Source organism: Nannospalax galili, unplaced genomic scaffold, assembly GCF_000622305.1.
Source record: "Nannospalax galili isolate Female #2095 unplaced genomic scaffold, S.galili_v1.0 scaffold272, whole genome shotgun sequence".
Taxonomy (NCBI): Eukaryota; Metazoa; Chordata; class Mammalia; order Rodentia; family Spalacidae; genus Nannospalax; species Nannospalax galili.
Genome location: NW_008331836.1, coordinates 1,314,841 through 1,337,104, shown reverse-complemented (window position 1 = coordinate 1,337,104; position 22,264 = coordinate 1,314,841). Strand labels below are relative to the sequence as shown.

Below are 22,264 nucleotides of genomic sequence, written 5' to 3'. Positions count from 1 at the left end.
TATGAAGAGTAAGGAGCGATAAAGTGCAGGCTTGTACCTAACTACATAGGGCTGGCTGTCATCTCTGAGCCTCCAAAGAGCTCAATGGGTAAAACACTCCTGTGGTCCTTACCTAAATAAAGGAGACTGAGAGAAATGAGCAGTTCAGAGAATGTTATCTGAATGCTATGACCAGCACATTCTTAAGTACTTTTGCTTTTACTATGAGAAACCATACAAATGGCATTCTCCTTCTGTGAAACCAGTGGCAAACATGTTTTCTCAAACGTGGTTAATAATGAGGGTAACTTGGCTGTGTTCCCCAAAATGAGAAACTTTGGCCTTTGCCCCAGTCTTTCCAAATCAGCATTTTCTGGGTAGGGGAGAAGAAATTCACACCATTAACAAGTTCCCCCAGTTGATTTGTAGAATAAAGATTTGAGGATAAAACATAAGCCTGCTCAGAAAAATAGTGTCAGAACCAGGGAGAAGCAAAACTATTGGAAATATGTTCATACTTAGGAAGGGTTATCTCAGACACAAGCACCAGCCTCGCTGTCTTCTGAGCACTTCTTGGTATCACACAACTGCATGCTTCTGATTGCAATAGAACTCTATCAGATATTTTAAATGATATAGCTGCTGATGTATAGTGAGAAGGTACCACTCTACCAGGTGCTGGGCTTAGGATATTGGGTGTTCAGCATCTCTCATGATCATTTTGTGATACATTATGGAATTATTCTTTAGCAAAGGCAAAGGAAATTTCTTCAATGAAACTTCATAAAGCTACAGATAATTTTTAATCTGTCTTGAACAAAACACATACAATCATAAAGCTACAGATAATTTTTAATCTGTCTTGAACAAACCACACATACAACACACACACACACACACACACACACACACACAGACACAACTCTGACTTTTCTCAAATCAAAGACTAGAATGCTATATATAGTTTTTAGTTTTGGTTTATTTTTTAATGATCTGCTTCCCTGGGGCCCCAAATCTAAAGCTTTTTGTTCATTAGAGTTTGAAGAAATTGATTCTCACATTTAACATTTTTCCCAGAATATTATACATTTTCTTTCCTTTCTTCCTCTCCACTGTTTCCTACACATAGATATAGTTCCTCTGAGCATAAATATGGGAAATTGCCAATATAGTGAATTTTCTTCCTCTGCCCTTCTATGATCTGAGAGCTAGCAGTAGTGAGCTAGCGGGAGACCCAATAACTTGCAACACAGCAAATAGGAGGTGCACTCCTAAAATAATGCATCTCACAGGAAGAAACAGATTGCCTCATTCTAAAGTACATTTGAAACACTGTGGATCTGAGGAGACTATAGTATTATTGAAAGAACATTTTCATTTCAAAAGCTGGGCTTTGTATGTCTGAATTTCAATCTGAGTTATCTTAAATTTGGTTTCACACTAAAAGGACTAAGAGCTATTTCATTGTGAATGGAAGTGCAAGATTGAGAAGGAGAATAAAAACCAGAGTCCTCCTGATTTTCCTCTAAAAAGTGAAAAAGTAATCTTTTATAAAATAAAACAAAACAGAATAGCAGGTGTGTGGCACTTAGTGAAATGCCACGTGAGTAAAGTCACACTCAGGTAAATAATAAATTATGGTAATGAAGCTCTTAATAGCACCTGATAACCAGATGTGTACAAAACCAAGCCAACCCCATCATAAAAAGCTTAACAAAGAATGCAAATCTGCACATCAGTTCTCCTTATCATAGAGTAGTGAGGTTTGAAAATAAAAGGCTGAGAGCTGGTTGCATATAAGGGAAGAGAAACCTATTCATAAGGAGTAACTAAATGCCAGGGCTTTCAAAAGAGAAAATTTAATCCTGTGGCTGAGATAAAGTGATAGTATGTAAGTATAGAGGCAGGATTGAGAGGGAGACACACATTCTGAGCGAAGAAGGTTTCTGGCAGAATATTTTGTATAATATTGTTTGTCCCTTGTGGCTTACAGTTAAATAACATAAACTTTATATGCTCAGAATTTTCCTTATTCTGTAAAAAATAAAATGAAATAAAATACATAGAGCAGAGCCTTCAGAATAACTATAAAGTAACTATGCCAGCATTCAGTTCTACTCTTATTACACTGTAAATATACATGATCACAGAAATGTCATAGAAACAAGCAAACAAGCAGAACTATGCAAGCCATCTTCTCTACCAAAGAATACCAAAGTGCATGTACTACACTTCATTTTTTGCCCTATTGTCCATAAAGGGATGTCCAAACAGGATGCCATTTCTGTCATATTAGCCCAAGACTACCAAAAAAAGTAATTGGATATTTCCTTTGTGGCTTGGCCACATTCAGTGGAAAACAGGATTGAGTGCCTAGAAACTTCTGTTGGATGGGAAACCCTTGTTGGGAGCAAGCAATCAGGGTTGGAGTCTCCTGCTGATGAATTGACAGTCTCCTACTGTCCTAGTTTGTTCTTCATTGCTGTGACAAAACACTCTGACCAGTACCAACTTGGGGAGGAAAGGGTTTATTTGTCTTACATCTCCCAGGTCTCACGCAGTTCATCAGGGAGCCCAAGGTAGGAACTCAGGGCAGGAACCTGGAGGCAGGAGCTGGAGCACAGGCCATGGAGGAATGCTGATTACAGGCTTGCTCCCTTGGCTCCTGCTCAGCCTGCTTTCTTATGCAACACAGGCCCACCTGCCCAGGGGTGGCACCACCCACAGTGGACTGGGCCCTCCCACATCACTCATCAAGAAGATGCCCCTCAGACATGGCCACAGGCCAGTCCAATAGAGGCAATTCCCCGATTGAGGCTCCCTCAACCCAGGTGTGTCAAGTTGACACTAAAGCTATCCAGCACACCTACCAGTTCATTTTCGGGTGGCCTTTTCTTCCCGTTCAGGAGCTCTTCTGCTCCTTTGCATCTAGGTGATATGAGAGCTATTTGATAGAGGCCTTTCCTCTTGCCTCAGGGAGCATTTGAACTTAGAACTTAGGGCGTTGGACTCTCATAATTACACAAAAATTCTACTGGGTCAGTGAGCTCTGGATTGTCTTATGGAAATAAAGAATGAAATTCTTAGAATACAGAGGATGAATTTCAGGGAGAAGTTTTTATGAATCCATAGGTGGATTTCAAGAGTGATGACAGAGTCCTCCTGCAGCAGGAACAGGAAATGATACCATTAAGATGCTAGTCTGGGGGCTTTCTAAAGAAAAGAAACTGAAATAAGGCATGGGGAAGGATACAGTTGGTCAGTCCACTCTGCCCAACTATTAGGTGTCCAGGTACTGGCTCTCAGTTTCCATGACGTAGAGCTTTCAGGCAGAGGTAGGAGATAGCAAAGAACCAGGAACCAGAAACCTCTTCTGGCATTACTTGGCACTAATATGGATATTTCAGAGATTTCTGTTCTACATAACTCTCTTGTTCCTGTTCTCATCCAGTTTTCAACCTGGATAAACTAGAGACTCTGGCCTAGGATCTGGACTTCTCTCCTTGTGAGAAAGTGATCCTGCAGTTTGGATGGAAGAGTAAAAGACACCCAATTCCAATTCTTTTCTCTATGTAGAGAGTTTAATTTGTGAAAGAGAAGAGAAAGAAGGGAACCATTAGAGCAGCCAGCCTGTAAGTAGCTAATTCCTTTGTTATACAAATAGTCACTTCCCCCAGGGTTCCACATTTGTCTTCCAGGAGTTAGTCTACCAAGACCTTGTCCACTTGCGGGATCAGCCTGTATTTCTGAGAATACATGGTTTCCATTCTGGAAGCCTCATCTCCTTCCCTTTACCTCAGAGTAATAATGTACTTTAGCAGCTGGAGCTGAGAAATGGCTCAATGGTTAAGAGCACTGGCTGCTCTCTCAGGTGACCTAGGTTTGGTTCTGAGCTATCATCTGTAACTCTAATTCCAGGGGATCTGACACTCTCTTCTGACCTCTGTGGGCCTCGCTCACATGGGTATATTTATTTACATATAGGAAAGCACTCATACACATAAAGTAAAAAAAAAATATTATTATTTTTGTTTACAGTAATGATTGCTACAATGCTAGTTTTGAACACATGGTATATTTATTTTTCCACCAGGATTTATACATTCTAGAGAAATATGAGTATATCTTGTGAACAATTTCATTTGCTATAACTATGCCACTAATTCAGACAACTCTTTACCTAGCTGAATAGGGCCTTGTAGGGATGCTCAAAATGATAAATAAGTACACACACACACACACACACACACACACACACACACACACACACGGGGGGGGGGGCAGAGAGACAGACTTGTAAATGTGAAACACCTTATTTAGAATTATTAAGCCTTTCAAGATGACCATAGCAAAGCAGGAAATTGATTCTAAGCATAGGGCCCTGAGGCTTTGCAAAAGGTCATCCATAGTCCCTCCATTACCTGATGACCTATCAGCTTTCAGGCAAGTCATATCAGCACCTTTTGACCTCCAGCTGTTCCCCCTGCTTTAGAGAACTCTCCTCACCACTTCTCACTCATAACTTTACTCTTCCAGATGAACACACTCAATAGTAACCTTTGATCTTTTGGAAAGTATAGTGTTTATTACAATATTTATGTTTTTATTAACCACTGAATATGTGCCAACTGTATTACTGTTTCCATTATTTTGTCTCTGGCACTGATAAAAGTATTTGGTGCTGTTTACTAGCTTAGATTTTTCATATGCTCTGTGTTTTTTAATCACAAAAGTTTAACATATCATGGTGATTTTATTTCTTTAAAAAATATATGATTTGGGACTAGAGAGACAGCTCAGTGGTTAAGAGCACTGCCTGCTCTTGCAGAGGACCCAGGTTCAATTTCCGGCACCCACATGGTAACTAGCAACTGTCCATAACTCCAGTTCCAGGGGATCTGACACCCTTGCCTGACCCCTATGCCACTGCACAACATGGGTGCACTTACATACATGTAGACAATACACTCATACACATAAAATTAAAATAATAGATAAAAGGTTTTAAAAACCATATATTTCAAGTTTATATTAGAACTAACCACAATTATGAAGAAAGTTATACTGTTTTCAATTACCTCTCCATACTTAGATTTCATGGCTAATTGAATAATAACACTAGTTTTGAGAGTTTACGTTTCTAGTGGAAATAAGTGAGAACTTAAGTTTCATCATCATTATCCACAAGGAAGTGGTCTTAAATAGCCTGTCATTAGTACACCAAAATATTCTTGGGACGCAGAGACATCCTACCTGCAGCACAAAATTTGAATGGTATATAGGTGTTCCAGATCACTTTAATAGCTCTTAGAAAATCCCGAGATTAATTCTTTGTTCACGTGTGTGTGTCAAATTAAATGAGAATACATTTAATCAATTTATTTACTGTTTGAAGTTAGATGGAAGGATTCAGTTGAGAAAACACAGTAGAGAAGGTGAAGGATTACACCTTTTTAAGAAACCATGAATCAGAACAAGAGTTCATATGCCAAATGTGTAAAATGAGAAGTGCTTTAATTCACTCACGTCTTTTCTCTGTGAAATGACTTGTTCAGAGGTGGGAAGGAAATATTTGACTGCACTTTAAAAAGATGTGAAATACTATTTCATGAGGAAAGAACTCTGAATGGAAGATCTAGATGGAAACTTACAGATTACTTAGCTCCAGTACCTTATTTTGTAAAGAAATCAGTATATGTAGGACTCAGCTGGTCGCAGGCCGCATCTGCATTGACTCCATAGCCCAGCTCTTCAGACTTTCAATTCATGCACTGCAAGCATGATGGAACTTCCTTTCTAACTTCTTTAGGGGAAGGCAAAGGGGATAATTCTGAACACAGAATGCATTCCATGTAGAGTCATAAGCTGGGAGATGCATAGTAGAATTCAACCCTTCTGTGATGCCCATAAGTAAGCAGGACTGGTCACCTACTTTTGTAGGGCTTTGTAAAATATGGAAACATGGGTCCCCTGATGGAAAAATCATTGAGTATCTCAAAATGGTGGCCACTGAGCTTTGATTGAAGAACATACTCTATAAGTACAGGATGCCCATGTGCTGCTGTATGTTTCTAACAGCCATTACATTGGCCCTGTACACATATAACACATGCCTATAGAAATCTGTCTGGAAACCCAGTCTTAATCTCACAAGCCTTTGATGATAAATGATTGTTTATAAGTAGTACATGACAAAATGACATTTAGGCAGTTCGTTTATTCCTTGACACAAAATGTACTTAGAAAATTGAGGTTGGAAAGATGTTCAGCAGTTAAGAGCACTGGCTGCTCTTATAGAAGACTGGGGGTTGGTTTCCCTGCACCCACATGGCCAACAACTACCAGTAGCCCCAATAACTCCACTTCTGTGGAACTTGATGCCTTCTTCTGGTCTCTGTGGGTACTACATGCGCATGATGCACTTAGATATATGTGTATGCAAAACACATACATAGAGAAATCAATATATATATATATACACTTAGAAAATCCCTTCCACGTGCTAGAATAAAGCTGTGAATGAGATAAAGGTTATTGAACCCAGGGAGAATAAGACATAGCTTAGGAATTAGGCAAAACAGTAAGAAAATGAATTAATGATATAAAATATCCACTAAGACCTTATGCCATGGTTAGAAAAGGCCTGATTTAGCTGATACATGAATAAAGATATGAAGCAAGTGTGAAGTGAGTCTGGCGAGCCAAGGGCAGAACATTCCTGAAAGAGGAAACAATGTGTGTAGATGCTAAGCCAAGAGCACAGCTGGTTCTAGTTCCCGTAGATACACGAAGATGAGAAGGCGTTCTTGGACCAGGACTCAGAGAAACCAGGGTGTATCTGGAGATCACAGCCTGAGGCATCTGTGTGTCTTCACTCAAGTGCTGAGCTGGAGCTCCAGCCACTGCTTGTTGCATGTTTGTTTCTTCTTGAAGCAGTGTTCTTACTTCCTCATGAACACACACATGACTCCCTGCTCTGTCTCTGTTCCTCACAGTCCATTATGCAGGTAGCCATAATGCCTCTCCATCCTGTGTTGTGTCTTCCATGCAGGATCAGCTCCATCCCCAAAGGTGGTAGCACATCCACCTCAGATTTAAAACGTAGATTCCCTCCTCTTTTCTCTGTGCCACATGTGTAGGTGTCTTCGTTGATGAAGAAGAAAGAATGTGTCTCACAGTGCCCGTGCACACCCTTTCTCAGCCCTGTAGGTACAAATATGAGGGAATGTTTCAGCTATTTCTGCAGTAATGGAGTCAATGTGCAGTCTTGGTGCACCAAGCTAGAGGTGGGCTATCAGGATCGGATATGTATAGCCCATTAGTTGTACCTGGATTTCTGTGGTTCACATAAGTGGTTAAGTGAAAGATGCTGTGTACAGAGAATCTAATTGGATTCTTGGCACTGCTGAATTTTATCTCATTCCCTTTCCCATGACCAGAAGAAGAGGGCCATATTTTGAATGTAGGTATTTTTAAATATATATTTTAAAGATTATTTAGATGGGATTTAAATGTTTAGAAAGTGTTTTCCTGTCCTTGAGTCAGTTTTTTGAAATGCTTTTCAAAGTAAACGTATTTAAAAGTATTCAAAGCAATTTTGACCAAAAAGCATAGAATGAAGATAGATCATTCTAAACTAAAACAGAACAAGCACAGGACTCCAGAAGAGACCCTGCAAACAGTCATGGAATCCAGGGAGAAAGAAACAAGGAAGCCAAATTGAATTTTGCAACATTTTACCTAAAAGAGAAAAATTCATGGATGTAAAATGCCATGTAAATGCCATGTAAAATCACACTTCTAGCCAAAAAAAAAAAAAAAAAGGATGGCTTTTGAAAGTCGAAATTTTCACCAAGAATCTATTTGCTTCAAATTATTCTTTTTTATGTCTAGCTAGGCAGTCTTTGGAGTTCTGCTTAGCAGAACTTAAAGTCTCCAGGAAAAAGTTAAACATGCATTTTGTTCATGCAGATAGTTCATCTGGTAAGTATAGTGAAACTGGCACAGCATTGCTTGCTAATCAGGCATTCTAAGATCTCTTAAACCATCTGGAAACTCTCATTTTATTATTTTTTGTAGCCTGCTGTATCTATTAAGGAAGTAGGTATGCATAAATTTTTGAACGACCAAAATTATATTTGTAAATAACACTATTAAAAGACAGTGTATGTTTTTATTCAAAAAATGCCAGCGCCTATGCCTAAACAAGTCATTGAAATACTCTAATATTCAATGGCATCTACTATTTTTTTCTACATCTTTATAATTCACAATTAGGTCAAAAGACGCAATTAACCTGAAATATCACATTGTCTCTGATCTAAAACAGCCTGTCCTGACCCAAGTTTACAATATAATAGAATGTGTTTTATACTACGTCTAAAGATCCTAGTTGGTACTAGTCAATAGAGCTCCACTATTTAAATGCAACAAGTGTGCAGTTTTGAACGATGCATTTATGAAACATCTGTGCCTTATCTCCTTCCTCTGTCCGTGGAAGGAGAATGAGCACCCAAGATTCGTAGTACCATTCCCTGATTCTCTTTTCTTTTCTCGATTGAAAACAGAAGTGATTACAACTTTATCCCAACAAAATCTTCTTCCTACTATCTTTGATAATATAAAATTTGAAGAATAAATAGCTACTATTGTAAACTGAGGTATTTTTCCTCAATGCCTTGAGCCCCTGCTTTCTTATCTATAAATCATAATTATGTCTAACCCACAGGGTAATCAGGTGGTGAACAGAAAACACACAGCATTAGGTTTGGACACAGGCAGTAGAAAAAGAAAAGTTAGGTGTCATAATAATTATCACATGTCCACAATTTACTGAGCTCTTAAATAATTTGATTGGCTTTTACCCTGATTGGTTCCCACATAGCAGAATGCTAGCTCCTCAAGAGACTTCATATAAAAGCTGTCTTCTCCATCAGCAATGTACTCTATATCTTTAAATATAAGCCACATTCATGGAATCAACAGGTAAAACATGCTTTGAACTGACCAAAGAGCTGCTTGATAGTTCTAGTCTTTCCCTTGTCTTTTGACCAAAGTCCCCTGGTTTGTGTAATGAAAAAAGGGTCACATTTTAGTTATATTTTAATTCCTTTGATGGAAGACATTGCTAAGACTATGGTAGATGTTTAATAAATATTTGCAAACACATCAAGCATTGACATCACATCTCACTCTAAAACAAATTCTCTTTCCTAAAAGATATGCATGTGATTTCTTCCTAAGGCAATATTTATTTATAAACCTAAAATGTATATATTTCTTTGGTACTCAGAACTGGTAAGTTTCATTTTTTTCCCCTACAGTAAAATATATATATATTTTTTTTCTGTGCCTAATAATGGATCATTTATAGTAGTAATGAAAAATAAATGATAATGTACCTTTATTTTGCTAAAGTTTTCCCAAATCACATACTTGTTTTTAACCCCAGTTCATTTTTTCAAAATTTTATTTATTATTTTTATTTTATGTATGAGTGTATTGCCTCCATGTGTGTAAGTGCACCCGTGTCATGTAGTACCTATGGAGGTCAGAAGAGAGCATCAGATTCCCTAGAAATGGAATAACAGAGGGTTGTTAGCTGCTATGTGGGTGCTGAGAACTGAATCTGGATCCTCTGCAAGAGCAGCTTCTGCTCTTAACCACTGAGCCATCTCTCCAGTCCCTAACCCCAGTTCCTTATAACTTCATGTCATGACTTCTAGTGATGGATTCAATATCATTTCCCAATAATTCATAGGTTAAAATCTCAAAAACCCAGAATGTTAAAGCATTTAGAGAGGTTATTTAACATAAATAAGGTTAAAATTAAGTTACTGAGGTGGGCCATGATCCAACAAGACTATTTTCTCATGAGTAAAGAGGCTGAGGGTACAACACATACAGAGCTAAGGTTTTGCTAAGTACAGTGTGCTCACCTATATGCCAAGCCTGAGACCTCGGAAACATCCTAACATTGGCCTTGGGCTTGCAGCCTCTAGAACCAAGGGAAATCTCTGCTATTTAAGTCACCCAATTTGATCATTTTTTGTTGTAGTAATCCTACCACACTAATATATTTATCATCCAAACATTAATTCCATGCCAATATTTTGTACAAAGGTTTTACTTCTAACTCTGGGCTTTCAGATTGAATTGATTTTATGACTTCAAACTGATCTCTACTGGAGTCATATAATACCATCGCTACTTGAGAATCTGTCCACATATATGTTCTCATTGGATCCAGCATTTCTAAAAAGTTAGAAGCTAGTAGATTTTTGGTAAATATTCTAACTGATTTCAAATACTCACATATAGATGGAAATTAAAGGCACAAAGGACTTTCCTTGGGGAAATATCAACAATTCTGCTTTTCTGTCTCATTGACAGAGCTCCACTGTGGTTTATTGTATAACTGTGTGTGGTGGTGATGTGGGGTGGTGTATCTGAAATGTGATTTGGAGATCCTGTTAGAATTGACCCATCTCTACTCCAAGGTGTTTATCTTAACTACCTTGATGAAAGTTGAGACAGAGAGGTTTAAGCATATGAATGTCTTAAATCTGCTCCAACATTATCAATATTGAAACAATATGCCTTTTGAAATTTCTTTATCGCAACCTTTTTTTCTTCTTTCTTGTCACAACACTGATTGGAGTAAAACAACACAAGTTGCTACTTCACCCAAAAGCGGTGTTTTCACTCTGTACCTTCTTGACAGCTCAATGGGTCACTAGCAAAAGGCCCACTGAGTACTTTTAAAAGGGATCACAACCTAAGTTTTAAATTTGGTCCATTAGATAGCATGGTCTTGATTCTAGAAATAGGAGAGTTGAACTCTCTTTGAGAATCAATGATAAAGAAGAAAAGAAAAGCTTTCCAGATGACCTGATTGTAAATGTACTAAGTGTATATGATTTACAATGATATTTGCAGAATCAAATCATACTGTTTTACCACCACCACAGCAGTTAAGCCCATCTCCATTAGCTTAAACTAACTGAAAAAATTCCCACAAAATTATCAGTTTGAAAATATTTACTTACAAGTTTATATAAGCCAGAAATCAAAATTAATAGCCCTTAGGTGCTATTAATCACATACAGATACTTGTTGGATTGAGTAAAATTTTGTGAACTTTTTAAATAAGATTTGGTTGTTTCAAACTGATATATGGCAGGTTGTTTGCCTCTGCCAATTTATAATTTGTCAAGCCTTTTCGTAAATGTTTATTGAACTCTGCATTCAGTGTATGAGAAGTGATTACTCAGTACCTTTACATGGTAAAGTAAATGAGAATGTTACTTCAAGGTAATTGTGTTTTATAGATGAAAGTCAGCCTTTCTGAGTTCTGGATCACAGAACACTGGAAAGATTATAGACCTCACTTTTACCCCTGACCAGGATTTTATGTCTTTCCCAAAGGCTTCTTTTGCCATTTATGGAACAGTTTCCAGCTTTAACCAATAGCCTAACATTTTGCTACAAAACTGAATAAAATAAAGAAAAAAACAAGTCAAAAACAAAAACCAGGAATGGAAAGGGCAGGGAATAGGAAATGAAAGAAAAGAAAATACGGCTATGGTTTTCACTCCTTTGAGGATTTTGAATTCATATTTTGAAATTGTTCAGCTGATGCTGTTGCTAATTTTTTTAGTATTAGAGAGGAATCACATCACAGGAAGTCTTTAATCAGGAGTTGGGACTAAAGAGTCGAAAGAACCCATAATTTCAAATTACTAAGCACATGTTTTCCTGCACTTCCTCTAGATATGAGAGTAGTATTTAAATGATGATGAAAATTGCTGTTTCTTCTTGATAACTTTCACATACCATGTGGCATGCCTTTAAAACCATGATCCAGTAAGCACATAGTTTACCCTACCTTTTCCTAAGACTGACTTTCTGTTTTAACTTTGAAATAGTAAATGTGGCGTTCACTATCATATTTCTGTTTTCAGATCTCTTTATCTCCCTTTATCAATCTGTCCTGTCTGTGCTGTACTGAAGGAAGGCTACAGAGTTAAAGATCATGCGTTTATACACAAAGTATGGAAAACCCACAAACCATGAGAAAAATAAATCACATTATTTATTTTCTTTCTTTCTTCAGCACTTACTCATTTATAAAGTATGTGTTGTGGGGGTGGGGCTGCATGGAACATGGTGCACATGTATGTGGAAGTCAAAGGATAATTTGTTAGAGTTGAATCCATCCTTTCACCACTTGGATCCCCAGGATTGAACTTAGATCCTCACCTTTACCCAGTGAGCCTTCTTGCTGACCCCTTATAATTTTTTTTTCTTAATAAGGCAAAATCTATCCAGATCTGGATCTGAATTTTGTAGCTCAAAAGAGTATCTGAATGAATATATTTGTACTATTTTTAAGGCACTGTAGAATTTTGTTTGACAGTTTCTGAGTTTTTATAATGAATTTTAGTCATTTTCACCTCCATTTTCCTCTTTCATTTCCCTCTCTTTACTAATGAAACCTTTTCCCCCCAAAAGTCTGCCTCCTACTTTCAAGTCTTCTTTTTGTGTATGAACCACTGAGTTTAATTAATGTTTCTGGCCTGAGCATGGGTGGGATGGTTTTTAATGGGTAGATACAGAATGGCGGTAGAAGCATCTAATATCTCATTCAACATTCAAGCTCACAGATGAGACACAGGGAAAAAAAGAAAGGAAAATAGAAGGTAGCAACTGTGTTAAGAGATCTCAGCCTTTCATAATTTCCTTAGTAAAGCTTACTTATATCTTCATTGGCCACAAAAATTCTACACGGTCTCTTAGAAACAAGTGAATGTGGAAACATAAGCTTTTAGCTTCCTATAGTAAAGGTGGGGTTAGGACAATCTTGAGTAAGGTAAAGCATTAAATCTGCCACAGAGTTACCCAGAGTTTGGAGTACCTGATCAAGATGAATAGAAACAACACTTAAGGAGAGCTGCCTGCTATCGCCACAAGTGAAGCAACAATTCTCCCAAAATGACAAAAAAATCAAAATAATTAACTTACATCATTTAAATAATTTGAAATATTCATTTTAGAAGCTGGAATTAGGAAAACACAATTATTTCAAGCATGGATTTGGATCTTTACCCATAACAAAGATGTGACTGGTTTTTAATCAGATGTGGAAATGGCTGTTCAGTTATGCAAGAGAGACTCCAGCAATCTGTACTGCGTCAAAGAAATCCCACAGTGAGCTCTGCCTAGTATAGATTTTCCTGGCATGGCACGGTAAGAACCACTCTAAGCATATTAGTTCAGTTATGCTATCACAGGCAAAGAAGAGAACGCATCTTTTCATTGTATTCCCATTTCTACTGTACCCTAACTAGGACACATTACCACTTTATTATAGAAGAGATCCAGGACTGGGGATGAAGAGATGGCTCAGCGGTTAAGAACATTAGCTGTTACTGCAGAGGACCAGGGTTCAATTCTGGTGGCTAACAACGACCTGTAACTCTAGTTTCAGGGAATCCAACACTGTTTTCTGACTTCTGCAAGCAATGAACAATACTGGTGCACTTACATACATGCAGGCAATACACTCATACATATAAAATAATAATAAAATTTTTAAAATTATTAAAAAAGAGATCCAGGACTGAGAGAGCCTGGGTTTTGTAGTGCTGATGGCACAGGAAAGAACCACTTGCCCTTTCTGCATGGCTCTGCACCCTGTGTTCTTCCACAGTAACTAACCCATCAGTCAATAAATTTAAGGACTTCTTTCAGCAAGCAGGCAAAAACTTTGGCTCCACATTCCATGATTCTAACAGCCTAGAGAAAGGGCGGAGGGAGGGGACAGACATACATATTGTCACTCTTGTGATGAGAAAAATGGTCAGTGCTTTGGGGATATTGACCTATGATGGTCAATGTAAAAAGCTAGAATAGTGCTGTTAAGGATATTTCATTTTTTAAAAAGATATATGTTGTATGCAAGTTATGAAAACAAACTAACTAGGGTTCTTATAAAAATGCTAGAAGTTACATATCTAATACAATTGGGTTTTGAGATCAGTGGGATATTATTTCCATAATTGTGAAGACCTTGTCATGGTGAAGTAAACATTAAAAAATGGAAAATAAAACACTTGAGATCCTTCATTGAAATTCTATTTGTTTTTATTTTTCAAATGCCTTTCAGGTATTTATGGAATTTGCAAAAGCAACAGTATTTATAGTGATAGAATTCATTCCACAGAAGTGTAGAATGTATTATCACATATCCCTGAATAATACCATGTGAGAAGGCGACATTTTCTTGAGATGGGTACAGCCATGCCCCACAACCGTTTTGCACTGAGCTTTACTTTGGCCAGAAGAAAGCATGTTTTCTAGCTTTCTTGATCTTTCTCTCAGCTCCAGAATGGCATGTCATCTATATGATCTCTTTGGTCTTTCTAGACCTTCAAATGAGAAGAGATTGGAACAGAACTGAAACCATTAACTCACAGCAACAAGCTTGAAATATCACTGAGAGAAAAGCTTATTAATGACGTTACAAGTTCATTTTGTTCTATCTCCCATCTATTTCATTATGTATTACAGCAAAAGTAATTCACTTGGGAATTTGTATGCATGCTTGTTTTGAAATTGGTCCCCATCTTCCATTGATCTTTCTGACTATACAGAAATATGGGCTAACCTTTCCTCTTCTTCCAACATTGCCTCATTGAAAACAGAAACATTTTAGGTTACAACTTCAGCAGGATGAAAGAAAGCAAAACACTGGGCCCTTCTCTCCTTAAAATGCATAAAAATTCTTGAAGTCAAAATGTGCTTGTTTATTTAGAGAGGAAGGAGGCATGAAAGAAGGAAATGCCAGTGATCAAGAAAGCAATGCCAGCGGTCTCTAAAGCAAAGAGTTTCTGCTTTGTACTAACCTTCGGCAATATCAGAAGGGTGGGCATCCCTCGAGTTAATTGTATACATTGTTTATTCACTTTTAAGGTTCAGTAATACATTATGGACTTAGTGGACTTGAATGCTATTGTATGTGGCATATTTTAGAATTGCTTGTGCTCTTTGGTACACTCTTTCAGCCCTGTTTATTCCCTGAAATCTTTTCAGAGTAATTGCTGACTGTGGGGAAACTAATTAGTAAGCAGTGTTGAGTAACTGAAAGTCTCTTGTCATGATGCTTTGCCAGGCTCTTTCACATATACTCTGTGATGGAGGATCTTTGAAATTTCCCTTGTTTTCTTTCCTTTCATATTTCTTTGAAAGAGAATTTATCATATCATGTCACGTTTGTGAAGTATACTACTAGTTTCAGGTAGTGTTACTAAATGTAGATGACCAGGAAAAATTCAGTAGGAAATTTGTTGCTTAGATTAAGTGTTGACATCTTGCACAGTTTTAATTAAGTAAGAAAGCCCTTACAACGAAACATGGTGATACACATCTTTAATCCCAGCACTTGGGAGGCAGAGGCAGATGGATCTCTGTGAAATCAAAGCCAGTCTGGTCTATATGGAGAGTCCCAAGCTATCTGGGACTAGGATGAGACCCTGTCGCACACAAACAAAACAAAACAAAACAAAAAAGAGAAAAAAAATAGAGGAAAACCCTCACAAGAATATGTTATATATGGATGAATCATTTTATAATACTTCTTAGTGAAGACTTCTAAAAGTTAAGCCATTTTTCATCTGAAAATGCAGTTCTTAAGCTGTAGTGCATGGCTAGATCGAGTTGGTTATGCTGGGTGAACATTCTCCGAAATAAGAAAAATATCCAGACAACATGACCTCTGTATGTGCCCGTCGTAACTGACACTACAAATGAGGACATTTCACAGTGTCCAGCTTGCTCAAATCACTTTGCATTATGCAAGACAGCGTAGCCAGCTTTAAAAATCAGAACCTTTGAAGTTCACAAATTGCTGAGCTTTTAAAAAAAGTCCAATAATAAAGTCAGCATATAACCTTCATGTATGCTCTAGAAATATAATGCCACATTTTAGTATGTGGTTACAATACATCTGAGTTTGGTTTTTATGTGAAAGTTCTTATCACACTGCTGTAAAATTGCACTGCAGTTGTCAAGTACAGCAACAAAATGTACATAGCATTTAGTGATATGACATTTAGTGATATGTGACTCCCTTGGGGCTAGCATAGGCACTTGAGATGTAGCTCTTTTATAAGCTTGCAGGTATGTGTAATAGCTCAAAGGAGGTTAATTATTAAAAGTGTTTCAAAGACATAGTGAATAGTTTGTTAGATATAGATAGATAGATAGGTAGGTAGGTAGATAGATAGATAGATGATAGATAGATAGATGATAGATAATAGAGCGATAGATAGGTATATAGATAGATGATAGATAATAGAGAGATAGAGAGATGATAAATGATAGATAGATATATGATTGATAGATAGATAGATTAGATAGATAGATAGATAGATAGATAGATAGATAGATAGATAGAGGCCCTTCATTATGATAAAGAGCAACTTTTTTTTCAAGATGCTTTTTTTTAAGTCAAAAATCAAATTTTCCTCTATTTTTTGTCTTTATTTTGAAAATGCATTCCAAATGTAAATCTATTCAGGTGTCTCAATTTCAGTTTTGAAATGCAAAAAGTATCAGTTGTCATTAGACATAGAGTAGTGTTCTCTGCAGTAACACCTGTACTTTCTAAGGCATGCTTCTCATTTTAGTTTAACAACTCTGAGGAGATTCTTTCATTCCCATCCCTGTCTCGTACTTCCCAGTGCTTCAAGCTTTATAATACGGGAAAAGGGAGTAAAAGTTACAGTCAAAGTTGATTAAAGCTGACAGCAAGATTATAACCATATACAAAAGCCAACAATGACAAGTTTCATTTTGAGAATGGGCTATTTCTTTATTTATTTGTGGTCTTTTTGAAACAGGGTCTCCATGTAGCCCCAACTGGCCTGGAATTCATTTTGTATACCAGGCAGGCCTTGAACTCACAGAGATCCGTCTGCCTCTGCTTCCTAAATGCTGGGATTACAGGCGTGTGCCACCACACCTGGTGAGAATGGGCTTTTTGACGTGCATCCCCAGAAGAGGTGTAAAGTTCATTTATGTTTATTATTACATGTTAAAATATTTGTTTTCTAATAATGTAAATTTCATTTCTCTCAGATGAACATTACTGATCTCTGAAATATTTGCATAATGTCAAAATAATATATGTGTTTATATTAAAATATTCCTTCACTCAACAGAAGTTTATTTAGCTCCTTTTGTGGAGCTAAATTTTAAATGTTGAAGATTCCAGCAGGAAAACATAAAACCGAAAATTAAATACTGGCAAAACAATACGTCATCATAGTACTGTGTTCTCACAGGGAAACATAAACAATGAAGAAATCAAAAATGCAGCTTTTTAGATAATACTAAGATTACGGAATAATTAATGCAAAGATAGGCATATAGGGTAAAATTGGACAAGGACAGTATTTTCTAATAGGTGCTCAGGGACAAACACATTGGAGGATACTTTGCACATGGTACCTCATTTGGAATGAAGGGAAAATGTGGAGGTGCAGGAATATACCTGTTAAATTTCTGTAACTCTGAGAACAGCAGTGTTTCAGATGGCGTGGGATGAGGGACAGTGTGGTATGATAACCCTTATTGAATCTGGGCAGTCCATGTAGAGAATCACAGATAAATGAAGCTTCTGAATTCTTGTCTATGTGAGATAGAAAGCTAGAGAAGTTTTCCAGAAACCGTGTTGTCATCTGATTCATTTTGATTGTGGTCTCAGAGCTTGGAAAAGCAGAGAAAGCATAAGAAGAGTAGCCATGAGACTGCTGAAATGCTTCAGCATGGGCTTTAGGGCAAGTGAAAGTGGTTGGAGTTCATGTATAGTTGGAGTGGGAGGATACAGTTTGTCTGGTGGTGGTTTGGTTTTCAAGGTTGAGAGAAGCAGAAGAGTTGAGGATGATACCAAATTTAAAACTGTTTCTCATTTTGTGACTAGAATAATCAAAATGAGTGATTTCTTTCAAAAGGTAACCTTATATTCCGGGGATTCTTAAGCCCATGGGGGTTAAATAGAATTATCAGATTGTATAATCTGGAGTAGGAATAATTTCATCTTCAGTTTCAGTAATTTATCACCACCCCTACCTTTATTACCAATAGAATTCACATGTGTGTGTGTGTGAGTGTGTGTGTGAGTGTGTGTATCACATTACATTTGGTGCAGCTATCTCAGTGTTTACACTCATGACTACTTCCCAATAATGATTAGCAATTAGATCTGCAGCCAGGCCTTACTATTTAATGCATTTATAAAGCTCATCCATGATAATGAAGCTTATCTTCATAAATTTAATTCATTGTAATTATTTCCTTTGGAATATTATGGGTTTTTTTTAGACAGTATCCAGAAAAGGCATTTATAGACTTTATGGAAATACAAAAAGGGTACATGATATAAAAATATTAAAGTGTTTATTAACTATAATATCTATATCTGGGTATATTAGTGGTTCCTCTCAAAGATAATATGGATTTAAATACAGAGATCAATTACTGTGGACCTACTATGTGTGAACAGACCCACTCTTATCTATCAGAAAAAAATTTTGCACATTGATCACTAGACCTAATAGCACACACAAACAGATGGTTCTCAATTTATCTCATTGTTTATAATAAGAAAAGTGCTGTTTGTAATGCTTTAGTGCTTTGATATGCAAAACATGCATATACACATTCATGCACTCTCTTGGGTGGAGGACAAGGAAGGGTTCTGAAGGATTAAGGTCCTTATGCCCGTGTCAAGAGAGGAGAATATGGCTCAGTGAGCCTATTCACATTATAAACAAGCTGTATATATCCATATTGTAAAAGACATTCCCATACAAAGGAAACATTGCCTACAGCTAGGCACATACTTGTTTCTCTTTGCCCCATCTTCATAATGATTATAGCATTTTTTTCTGTGTATTTAAGCCTTTGTGGTCATTATAAAGCATTTGAACTGTTCCTAGGGTGAAAGAAACAAGAGAGCTGAAGATATAACCCAGGGATAGAGTGCTTGCCCACCATTCTCAGGGTCCTGGATTCAGTCCCTAGTACTTTAAAAAAGAAGGAAACAAAGAAAAGAAACAAACAGAAAATATTAAGAAAAATGTAAATCTATGAATATTATCAACATACAGATTTACAAAATAGTACTTTTTTTTTAATAGTTCTGGGGATTGAACCCAGAGCTTTATACATTCTGAACATATGTTCCTCCACTGATCCACACTGAAGCCCCCCCATACCCATTTCAGAAGGACTGCTGTCTCTTTCCACCCATCTTACATTCACAATTGAATCCTTCCTGTCCCACAAACTTCCCTTATGAAGGACATTTTCTGACGCATAGCCTCCTAAACAGCACTTTTCTCCTTATAAACAATGATATAAGGGGCTGGATAGATGGCTCAGTGGTTAAGAACACTGGCTGTTCTTGCAGAAGACCTGGGTTCGAACCTCAGCACCCACATGGCAGCTAACAGCTGTCCATAGCTCCAGTCCCAGGGGATCTGACACCCTCTGGAGGCATTGCAGAACACAAGTGTACTTACCTACATGCAGACATAACACTCATACACATAAAATAAAAATAATAATTATAAAATGACATAAATTGAGAACCTTGCATTGGACAAGGCAATGATGGGATTGTATTACCCAGGGATTGGTGGTAGGTGTGGTTTAGCTTATCAGAATGTCTGCTGAGGGTACAGCATTGAGACAGCCAAACATTTATCCAGAGTTACTGTGCAACTTGGAGCAGCACCGTCATGCACAAGAGTCTTTATTTTCTGTTGAATGGGCATGAGTAACACTTTTTTTTTCACATGAGTTATTGCATGAAAACTGAATACAAATGAAATGATCAAATGAAAAGCTGGAGGGAGTGCTATTTCTGTCTTATCATTGTGGGTCACACTCTTCATCACTCCCAAGTAGATCCTTCATCTTAAAGCAACCCATGTGTAAATGCTTCTTGGCTGACAGATAATGGCCAAGAGAAAAACTGAAAACCCTTCCCTTACCCCTAATATGTTAGTAACATTCTTTGTATCTTATAAGGGATAGCACTATTTAGATCTTAAAGAACTCGAGAGAATATTGTGGTACTGTTTAGTAAACAAAGGACACAAATCACACACGGATTTGTTTATAGGAGATATGTAATATATACATGCATGAATAATTCAGTTCATGGTGATGACAGAAAAGTTATTTTGCTGGATATTTTGATAAATTTTTTTCCAAGATTTTTTTTTTTTTTTTGTCTTTTTGAGACAGGGCCTCCCTGTAGCCCCAGCTGTCCTGGAACTCACTATGTAGACCAAGCTGGTCTTGAACTCACAGAGAGACACCTGCCTCTGCCTCCTGAGTGCTGGGATTAAAGGTGTGCACCATCACACCCGGCTCCAAGATTTTATTTCTATGTTTAATTAGACTTAAGAAAACTGATACTGTAGGTCACACATATATATATATATATATCTATATATATAATATATATATATATGCAGGTATAAATCTATGTAATTTTCTCCTATTAAGCTATCAGATGTCAGTTGAATTCTTGCTCAGCTGAAGCCCCTTAGAGAGTATGTGGCACATGCCCCCTAACGCCATCTCCACCACTGACCTTGCAAAAGGCAAAATGTAAAATTTGAATACAATAAGAGATTTTTGAAGTCAAATAGTCCATGATTATGCTTAAATATTAAGTGTTGGATTAGGAGATTTATTCATTCTTTGATAAATACTAAAGTCAAGGAAGTTGTTGCAAATGAACTTATACAAGCCAAAATACAATGATAACTAAAATCATGAATACAGATTCATTCATGTTTTCACAATTAAAATAGTTCAGACCTACTTACCCTCCAGATTCATTCTCTGACATTTTCCACAGTTCTAATGGAAACACGTTTTATCTTTAAGTGAGACTTGAAAATCAAATAAAAACAGGTGTGAGCGTCTTCTAGTTGGCAAGTAAATATTTTCCTTAGGGCTCTGTCACCTTTCTTTATACCAAAGCTGATGAAGCCAGTGCACATGACAAAATACATAACCACATGCTAGAACATGATTAACAAGCTCCCTTAACAAAAGACTACTTCCTTTAGAAGTTTTTCTTCTTTGTCTTAACTTTCATTGGCCAACTGCAAATTGTTGACATTTTATAGAAAGTATCATTACCTATAGCACCAGCCTAGATTAAGAACACAAAAATAAAGGGATGAGGCTAGGAAGATGTCTCAATAACAAGTAAAGCTTTTGCCATGCATACCAGACCACCTGGGTTGGGATTCTCAGAACACAGGCAGAGTCAGAGACAGTAGGGGAAACCTATAATCCACACATATGGATTGTTTCTTTTAAGGTTTCCTATATATGTATGCAGGTAGAAATGTATTTACTTTTCTCCTATTAACTTGTCAGATGTTAATTAAATTCTTACTCAGCTAGAACCCTTTACAGAGTAGGTGGTACACACACATACACACCACACACACACACACACACACACACACACACACACACACATTTATGTGAAATCTTAAAGGAAAATGAAGACTCAAATAAATGGTAAAACCAAAGTGACTACATAGTAGATTGAGCAAGGAATGACAAGGGTAAATAGTTAAAGTATGTGATTTTTCTCACTTTCAACTCCCCATCTCTGATAATAAGAACATCTTTGCTGTACTGGATAGGCATTATTCAGATGAGAGTTTTCCTGTATTTCTGGTAATAAAAATGTCTGTTTAATAGTGCACAGTATACCATTTCTATCTGCTGCTTTCCAAATATTGTTAACTTATAATCATCTCCTGCCAAAGTGGCATATTCCACATCCACAAGTCTGTACTCTCATCTTTTTCATCTCAAAGTGACAGTGGGCTCCCAGGAAGTCAGTGTTTCTCATTGGATATTACTCAATATATCATCCTTTTTTCCTGATCTCAATGCTACATTGAGCTTCTGTCATAAAAAGGCAGCTTTCCAAATATTGTTAACTTATAATCATCTCCTGCCAAAGTGGCATATTCCACATCCACAAGTCTGTACTCTCATCTTTTTCATCTCAAAGTGACAGTGGGCTCCCAGGAAGTCAGTGTTTCTCATTGGATATTACTCAATATATCATCCTTTTTTCCTGATCTCAATGCTACATTGAGCTTCTGTCATAAAAAGGCATTGTCTATAAAGAGGAGGGTCAACACAGAGGAATCATTTCCTCCATGCTTCCAAGAGA

At 37.1% G+C, this 22,264-nt stretch overlaps 1 protein-coding gene and 1 non-coding gene across 2 annotated transcripts in view; one reads left to right on the top strand and one right to left on the bottom strand.

Moving 5' to 3' along the window:
* The window catches only part of Gpc6 (glypican 6), a 1,180,899-nt gene that overhangs the window by 395,584 nt on the left and 763,051 nt on the right, over positions 1–22,264 (top strand). The gene's annotated exons all lie outside the window — the stretch shown is intronic.
* LOC115069259 lies at positions 10,617–10,747 on the bottom strand. The gene has a single exon (XR_003848530.1). It is a non-coding gene; the product is annotated as a small nucleolar RNA SNORA21 (small nucleolar RNA).